The sequence below is a fragment of the Macrosteles quadrilineatus genome, unplaced genomic scaffold, assembly GCF_028750875.1.
Source record: "Macrosteles quadrilineatus isolate MER2022 unplaced genomic scaffold, UCM_ALF_1.0 Scaffold_9__3_contigs__length_116548681, whole genome shotgun sequence".
NCBI lineage: Eukaryota > Metazoa > Arthropoda > Insecta > Hemiptera > Cicadellidae > Macrosteles > Macrosteles quadrilineatus.
In genome coordinates this window covers 104821875-104831925 of record NW_026542602.1, presented here as the reverse complement: position 1 = coordinate 104831925, position 10051 = coordinate 104821875, and positions in this window count along the sequence as shown.

The following is a 10051-nucleotide window of genomic DNA, read 5'->3' as shown; positions in this document are numbered from 1 at the left end:
AAATTGGAAAATTATATCGACAAATAGTTGTATTTTTTGTATTAGTGAGATAGTGAAAGTTAGGAGTGTAAGAAACTAGCATTTCAGGTTCTGTAAATCATCGATATGCAACTTAAAATCTTGTGAATCTCTTTCTTGCTCAAATGTATGGGGGCCTTCATGGTCTATAAAATACCTTTCATATAAAAAAACCCATACAACTCTTAAGAAATAGTTTGTATGTAATATATTCTTGTACAATTTAGTAGTAAGTGATACATTTATACACAGTAAAAATCTAACAAAGCAGAGCTCAATCAAGTCTCAGGAGAATTAACAACAAAATTGTGTTCAACAAATCAATAATCCAAATGTGTTCAATATGGTAAACATAACAATTTGTAATTGTAATTGTTACCATGTCCATACCACCTAGTGTCCTCAGGAATATATTTTGTGTACATAATGATCTCTCAACTAGCAATCTTTGTATGTTCAGGATTGCCTGGTATCACAGGTACATAGTTTTCAATATTTTTACTTTTCAAATGCTGGTTGTTGTATTTTAAATCCAATTGTATTTTTGTATTGTCTTACATTTTCCTTTCCTCTAACAAATGTTATATTTAAAAGTTACATTTTGTACAGTGGAACGTGCTTAATTTTAATTTCTTTAACTCAAAAACTTATAAAACTGGAATTTTTTTGTTCGCAGATCGGTGTTGTTTAATCAATCTCAATGTTGAAATAAAATCATGGTTAATTCTAGTACAGTATAACTTTGGATAGTTTGCATTCATTAATGGATAGCAACTGAGGTATGGCAAGATAAATGTGCCGAAAAACAATCAAAATACTGTGTGGTGTTGTAATACGGCCTATTACTGCTCATCTTATAACTTAGTCAATTCATTGCCTTCTCCTCCCCTACTCCCTTACAATCCACCTACAGACTTGCTCTCTACCTGCCAACCCTTGTTTTTTACAGTCCTATCCATCAATTAAAGTTCACATTTAACCTCTACATATCGTACGCTTGTTGCAATTTTGCAGCTTCAAATTTTGTTGAGTAAGTATAACAATGTTTACATCTGTTATGGTCCTCATCAAAGCCAAACCACCGTCAAATCTTTGACCTTTCCTGAAAAAAAACCTAGAGTTTTCATTATACCCTAAAATTATTGAATACTGAATACATTTGTTTCCAGTACAAGTGTAAAATCAAAAGTGTGACTTCTATTTTGAAACCTTTGTTACCAAACTTACCTCACTCAAATTTTTGGATAACTGATTTTTTCTGGTCCTGTGGTTATTAAATTAACCATGTTTCACTGTATTACATTTTTACACTATCTATACCCTATTAGCCATTACATTATCTCGTTTATTTTATTCTATGTAAGAAAGGTGCCTTGTTTTTATGTTGGATCAAGTTTTCCAATATTTTGTAACCTAACCTTTTGTTAGTTTATTTTGTTGAAAAGAGTAATTTGTAATAATAAAATTTACATGTATAAAACACAGTGTTAGTATTAGGTTGTTTACATTTGTTTAACTAAATTTATTGAATTCAGGCTTTTTTAAGGTTCTTCCTCATCAGGGTGCAGGGTGTGTCTCATTAGCTCCCCAAGACCTCCCTAAATCAAAAGTATATCTGTAGGTCACCTTATTGTTTTCTAAATGTAATAACAGTTATCTTAAGTTGCCCATATTTTGTTTTGTTAAGTACATTGGTTATTTATTTGAGATTATACTTTCTCCCAGTATCTTCTTAAACATTAGGATGAAAAACTGGTGGTGTGTATTCAAACTCTAGTATCCAGACTCATTTCCTCTACCCCAATTCTTAAACTGTGAAAATATAAAGTTTTTAATCCTACATGAAAGTATGCTATCTGATTATGTTGAAATCTTGGTCCAACATAAAATACATATAGTTTTAAATATTATACAAATTTTATATGTACGTAGGTATATGACAAGCTGAAGTTCAAATTGTTACCTAATACTGAATGGTTGTTTACAAAATTATTTTTTAAATTTTTTAATTAATCTTAACTGTGATATGTTCAACAACTGCAGGCACCCTACCACAAGGTGCCAATACTCAATTAGTATTAGTATTTAACTAGGATTATTTTTTATTGTACCTACAGGAGACTTTCCAATGTTCTTACTTCTTGAGGTTCAAATAGCTTATGATAAGAATCTCACACCACACACTCAAATGTGTCCATTGCTTGTAAACAAACAAGACACAACCTGCATAACGAATTTGTAACATTGACATAAAAAATTAACAGTGTAATATATACCTATAAAGGGTGTCCTGAAACTCTCTAGTAATATGTAAGGGCATTGTTCCTGGGTAAGAAACATATCTAAATATCATATATAAATTGTCTGGTAGTCCTTAAATACTCACACAGCCGCCATTTTGTTTTTTCACTTATTATTTTTTTCTGAAAAGTGGTTAAACATACAAAATTGAAACTTTGCACAAACACTTATGACAACTAGACAAAGCTTCAAAAAAATTATGACAATTTTCCTAATTCATAAAACAAAATGGCGGCCATTTACAATTTTGTTTTTTCAATAACTCAAAAACCGTTGATTTTACAAAACGTTTACATTACAAGAATAACTTTTTTAAGGCAATTTAAATATAAATTGATTGACTTCTTATTTTGTTAAGATTGGACGAATATTAATTGAGCTATGGCAGCTTTAGTGATACGTGACCGCATGCCTCTGTATGCAGTTATGCACTAACCTCCAGCAACCAGCGGTCAGGTTCTTAGTGTTTAAACAAAGAAAGTCTTCTGTACATGCAAGTTGTTAATCATGATAAATTTAAATTGCTTGAAAGTTTTATTTTAATATGGATTAATTTAGGCATGAAACAATGATTTTGTGAACTTAAAAACTTGTTAGTGATAATACTAATACTCAAGTTAGGAAGAAACAAAGGTTAATTTTGGCATTTATTTATGTATTTTTTTATTATTTAATTTATGACAGTTATTAATGATATATTAGTGTACATTTACTGTACCTACTTTTTTGCATGTAGCCTACTTCTTAAATTAAAGTCTCATAAGTTATACAAAAAATATAAAATTAAAAAGTAAATAAAAATTGCAAAATTGGATTTAAATGAGTTTTTATTTTATACCTTTTTTTATGTTTTCATAGAAGAAGGAGCTGATTATTAGATCTAATAATAAATACAAGGAGGCAGTGATGGATAAAGCCGGAACCTATTAGTCTGACGCTCTCCGATCCTCGTTCAGTCTCCGAAAGGCTTTAAATGAACTCAGTGTAACCCATTCTTTCCATTCAGATATGTATCCATTCGATGACATTGCTCTTTGGGGAATCGTTGACAGACATTGGATCTGATGTTTCTCTAGTCTGCGTGCACCAGCCTGAGCCTAGTTTAGTCATTGTCAAGCTTCGTGTGTGACACGAGTGTAGACAAACTTTTGATTGGAGCAGTTAGGGAGTATCCCTTTCTTTACAGTAAGTGATCAAAGTTATCATGATAGCAGGAAAAAGTAATTTAATATGACGCCTGTCAGGAAACAAGTAAAAAATTTGGTTACATGACAGGTAAGTTTATGCTCGCCATACCACAAGGTACAGTGCAATAATAAGGATTTTCGTTCCTCATCTTCAGCACACGATATGCGGCTGCCACAAACAATATAAAGAACTGGGACGGGTGGTGTCCTGTAGTCCAGCTACTAGGAGGTCACAAATTGTGGATATTTATAGGGATGCACTGTGGATGGGATGCTCCCTGGTGTGGATTATAATGTCCGCAATAGTGAGTAGTACGACTATCCACAGTACTATCCTGATAATTAGACCAATTCGTAAATTACAAGGAAAAAAATGTGGTTCGAATTCCACTATAAACTGTAGGTCCCTTAGTTGCCATTAGCTGTATGGGCTATTAATTAACAGCTGTGTCTAAGGAACATGTCGGCCTTAGTCACTAACAAGACTACAAGATCGGGCCACTCATCCTACACTCATCTCCATTCATACTTGGCTTAAAATACCTAGGTATTTTGTATGGTCGCCATTTCAATGTAAAAACAGTCAAATCCACAGATACAACACAAGAAGCAACAGACGATTGACGACTTCAACCGAGCGAGGAGGAATTTCAGTAGAACCATAGATAAAACATACTCCACACAAGGAGTATGTTTTATCTATGATGGTAGAACTGAACGAAGTCCATTATTTGTGGGAACGCGCCAAGGCGCCACCACGTCAACCCGCCACCAAGTCAACCCGCCATCAAAAAGAAGAAGAAGTTTGAGGTGGCGGGTTGACGTGGTGGCTCGTTGTCGAGTTGGCACGTTGACTCTAGCGTGCACGACAACCCGCCACCTCGGAAAAATGTGTGGTGGCGGATTGTCGTGGTGGCACGTTGTCCTGGTGGTGCATAGACGTGTTCATACACGTCAACCAGCCACCTCTTTAGTGTGATGGCGGGTTGACGTCTACGTGCGAGGTGGCGGGTTGACGACACCGAACATTGAGCGTACACGACAACCCGCCACCTCATAAAATAGTGATGGCGGGTTGACGTGGTGGCACGTTGTCGCTTACGTGCGAGGTGGCGGGTTGACGAGAGTTAACATGGGGCGTACACGACCTGTTTTTCTATTTAGAAGAATTTGAGAAAGAATACAGAACTAGACTCGACCCAACCGGGCAACGTACTTTGACCTCTGAGTCAAGGGTATTGCCCAGAGAAGTTCATACCAGACAGATGTATTCCAAAAAACTCATTAGGAGATATCTTAAAACCAAGAGTTCTATTGAATTTATTATGTTCTGCTTTAAATTCCATTTCATGCTTCAGGAAATACCGTACCGTTACTTTGGTATTATTCGGAGGCCACTTGTTTTCTAGAGGGATTTTTTTACCTAAGGCCAAAAATAACCACATTATTAGAAAGAACATACTTTAATTAACTTACTGTCCAAATTTGACATGATTGCAATTGAGTGAAAATTTAAAAACGTACGTTTTCATGTCCCTGGCCTGTTACTTCGTAGATACTGGATTTGTAGTTTATTATTATGTGTTTTAATATTTTTTGGGACGGGGGCAACACGTTACACACATTTATTTGGTTTTAAATAGGTTCTAGGTATTTTTTTCGTATTTTTAAAGTCTCAAAATTCACGACCATGACGTGTCCCTAGGGTACATTTTCCAACTTTCACGCTGTTTTTAGACTAATTATTCATGCCGAAATATATAAAGCCATATTTTTATGTCATCAATGGTTATTAAACTTACAAAAAAGGAGCATATTATAATTTTATTGTCATTGCAGACTGACTACCATGACAAAATAAGTCTGTCCCTCGATTTGGCGTCACGACAATTTGGGAAAAATTTTCAACTTTGGAGCACGACAGTGGCAAGCCTGGCGTCAATGGAGTCAGTTGGTGTTAGAGACTAGTTCGGGGTGTACGTCAGGATTGTAGTGCCGGTCGTTTTGAGTTGAAAGGAGGAATTACAAGATTAATAAAGGAAAGATTGTGTTTTTTGTAATTTTGGTGTGTCCATGACCGTACGTAGTCATTCGATGAAGTAGACATGGTGTTAATTTTTGTTTATAAGATATTTCAATTGCTAGATTAACCTAGAAGTCCACTTTGTATCCTCGAACATGAGGTGCAGGGCTACCGCCAGAACAGAGCCAAATAACACGTAATTTCACTACCAAAGTTTCACGACCATCGCGGTTTTTTTCATGACCAATCCAGCCTTATGGATTATAGTGTGTTTGGTCGTGACAATAACTTTAATATAATTGTAAATTGAACAGTTTAGTTCAATAATTGAAACACATAGTTTTATTATAACTAACAGTATAATTGAAGGATTGTTTAGAAAGATTTAGATTATTCCAGACAATTCACGACCGTACCGCTTGTCCCTGACCATCACGTTAATGATTTCTATCATAAAAATTTCAAAAATTAAAATATCGTCATATTTCAATGTTTTATACACAAAAGAAGCACACCTCTATACAAACATAACGGTTTTTCGGGTCTCAGGTAAGTTTTTTCGGAGTTATACAAACTTAAAAAGATTTTATTGGCTTTTTTCTATTTTTTGAGTTTTTTTATTTTTTTCTAGAAAGACCAAATATACCAAAAGCTCAGTGACCTTTTTATTGTATAATGGTCATAAAAGTAAATTAGTTTATAGCAAAACATAGTTATAAAAATAATATTGACTATTTTTAATATTCATTTAAACGTCCGTTATGGTCGTGACAGGATTTTGTGTTTTTCTACTAAAGATGCTCTTAAAAAAGAAAACTACCAAAGATATTGCGTTACCATGGACATTTTATGAAACTTCAAATTTTAATGAAATAAAAAAAATAATAAAAGTTTTGAAAAAAGGGGAAAAATATTTGCAAAGTGCTTTTCCTGAAAACGTACGTTTTTAAATTTTCACTCAATTGCAATTAGCGGTTTTTGAGTTCTGCCTCCCAGAAGGCAAGATTGAGTTGAATGCGTCACCGCCCCTAGCTGCCACATGTGAACTCCGCCGAGTATGTATACTGCGCGCTGTGGCGGTTAGGTTAGGTTGGGTTTCCTCGTTTCGTTATGAATCGAACGATACCCCATGAGTGACGATACCTAAGATACAGGTGGTGACAGGTGATGCGCGCGCTCCGGCCATTGGTCAACGACCTGACCTTGGCCACTTGGAGGGGATTTGGCGATGGTATCACTCATCATGCCAAATTTCAGCCTAATCCCGATGTGCCAAATGAATTGTTATTGTGTGATTGAACCCCAAACAAACACACAAACTTTCATTTGTAATATTAGTATAGTATCACTGTACTTCAACGTATGAATCAGGCCGTAACTTGAAATAAACGCTTAGGCCAGTTACATTTTTACCATCCAAATGTAATATTATTTCGCCAAACAGCGTTGATTAATAACAGTTATTATTATTAATTATTATTATTAACAGTTATTAAACGGAGGCAAATGGTACCAAAAGTCATTATCTTGGGAAAAAAACATTTTTTTAAAACAAAAATCAGGTTAACAAAAATAAAGGACTTTGGCTTTGACTTTTTTCAGGTTATAATCCTAAGTCAAATTTGTAGAGGTCGTGCGTTTCCTGGTGAAGCCTGGGGGTGCGATACCAGGGGCTCCCGACGACGCAGACTCCCGACGACACAGACTTCCGAAATGTGACGTCACGGCCGACCACCCCTCTCTCTATCTGAGTGGAGTGGGAGAGAGTCGTTGCGGCAGCGCCCCCGATCCAGCCGATGGCTTGTCCTCCACACGAAAACCCCTACAACACTATGACGTCACGGCGTCTATCCCTCTCTCCGGGTAAAGTGGGGAAATGTGAGTTTTCGTCCGCGATTTTGATGTTGTTGATTTCCACTAAATTAACGATATAATTGTTTTAAATCAGATTTGTAAAGCATGGCATAGACATATTTTTTTGATATTGTTCATTCCCACTAAATTCGTAATATATTTCATCAAATTTGAACATAATTGTTAACGCAATTTGGACATTATTGGAAAAGTGTTGAGGTTTGTGAGTTAGTATGACATCCACATAAATCACTAAACTGATTAAAGTGAATGTTGGCTTTTGAATGTAATTATTGTATATTGTATTCATGAAAGCAATAAGAAGACAATGTGCTGAATTTACTCTGACTTTTAATGTAAACCTGTAGAAGTTTCAACAGCACATTGGGATATACAACGTCACACAGCTGATTTAAACCAATAATTGAATTCAGAATAATTGTTTCGTTTGTTTAAACCATCGATCTCTATTACTTAGAGATCGATGGTTTGAACTAATTGGTGGGTTTATTAAATTATAATACTGTGTTATTTACTGTAGGACATGGGGATTCTATAATGGTAGGTAAAACAGACCAATGTTGTATTATTCAAGATATTTATGTTTAATAAATTATTATTACGCCACACTACAATGTTTTAACGAACTTCCCACGCAAGGATTTAGGCCTAGTCCAGAAAACAGCTGTTTGCCGCCAGCTTTAGTCAAATGTGGTTTCATTACGTACTAATGTATTGTAATGAGTTTTTACCGGACAACAGCCAGCTGGATGATTACATTAGGCAATGAGTGGTTATAAACAAAATCATTACCTCTCTTAGAGGTTATGAGTAGTGATTGTTAGTCCTTTAGTTGGTGGATATATATAAGGATTTTTTATTGTTAAGTTAGCTTAGAGTTGTATGGTGTAAAATATCTTAAGTCACTCGTCCAAAATGTGTTTACCGGACTCGTATGGTAATCCCATACGACTTCGTGTCGCACGGGAACGACCACACACTCGTCCGGTAAACACCTATTTTCAGGACTAATAACGTAATATACTATTACGTCACACTACACTGTTTTGACGAACTTCCCACGCAAGGATTTAGTCCAGAAAACAGCTCTTTGCCGTCAGCTCAATCAAATGGGGTTTCATGACGAACACTCTACTGTAATGAGTTTTACAGTATGACAGTATGACACCAACCAGCTGATTATATACTGTATTTGGCAATGAGTGAGTGTTTAGTTTATAAGCTAAAACATAACCTCTCTTAGAACTACTACATAGTAGATTCAAAAGTGCAACGTGTTTTATTAGAAAACTAGTTATAATTTTACCATAGAAAATAATGTTTTTCTACTGTAATTTTTAAACTGTAAGAGATATAAAGAAAACTGAAATACGTAAAATGTTTGTTTGAAAAGGACCTTCCACGTGATATGAAATTGTTATACCTTGCTATTTAAAATTTTTGAGTTTTCAGCTTTCTTTTATTCTTCAAATTTGAGATTTTTAAATTGGAAAATATTACGGAAAATGTCCTTAATACAAATTATTTTAAAGAGTAGCTCAAGAATAAGCTAGGAAAAAGAATTGGCGCTATTCCGTTCAGTTGTTAAGGTAATACGGTACTTATCTTCAAAGTCCTTTTTTTAAACGTTTTGACCCACTCTGTAAATACGGTTAAAGATAATTAATTTTTTTGCACCAAAATGATCAGGGTATATATACCTTTAAATTGATGTATAACACAACCCATGTTTACATTTGAAAATTTCTCAAAAAGCATCCCTACCCCCCAAATTAGGCCCTTTTGGGGCATTTTTCTAAATTACAAATAATTTTATTAGATTCGGAGTGTCCAAATTAGGGGGAAATGAGAACGATTAAGTGTTAAAAGCCTTACCTTTGGATACAACAGATATGGAAAGTTTTCAAATGAACTGATTAAAGAAAAGATTTGTTCTGCAAATAATATTCAATTAAATGTCTATATGTGTCTATTTAGCAACGAGAAATCAGTAGTATATGGCAGTGTTTCACAGCAAGAAGCTGCATTGTTTATATTTTGATTCGATACTAAGATTTTCCCATAACTAATTTTAGTGGACTAGTATTTTTTTCTGACGCCTCAATTATTTTAACCTCAATTTTAATATTGCTTGAAAATAAACCTGAACTATTACGGGGTGTATTTTTATTATTCTCCGGATGACCATACATGACCACCGAAATATATAATTACTAAATAGAAAACATTATATTATTTTGCAATCTCTTATCAATAATACTCAAATTAATTGGTAACTTCCATATTTAGTTTATGGGGTTTCCAATAATTCAATCCCTCCTTATTCAATCCGATGCTCTCGGGTCAAACATCTATCCGGGGAACCGAAATGTTTTGGAATTTGAGTGACGCATACAGTACTTATTTTCACCCCTCCTCCTACTTTAGAACGAATCAGATAGTTTTTCAATATAAGCACAACCCACATTACCCTAAAGCCACTTAAAGGTTTAGTTGTTGAAATGTTTAAAGGAGAGTGATCGGGAAGTAGAACGGCGTGTGGTGGGTAACGGGATGCATGGAAGTCACTAAGTCGTGGACAGGGCATATCTGAACAAGGAAAAGGCTACCTACCTACCTCTGCTATTGTGGGGTGGTCCGCCTGGCC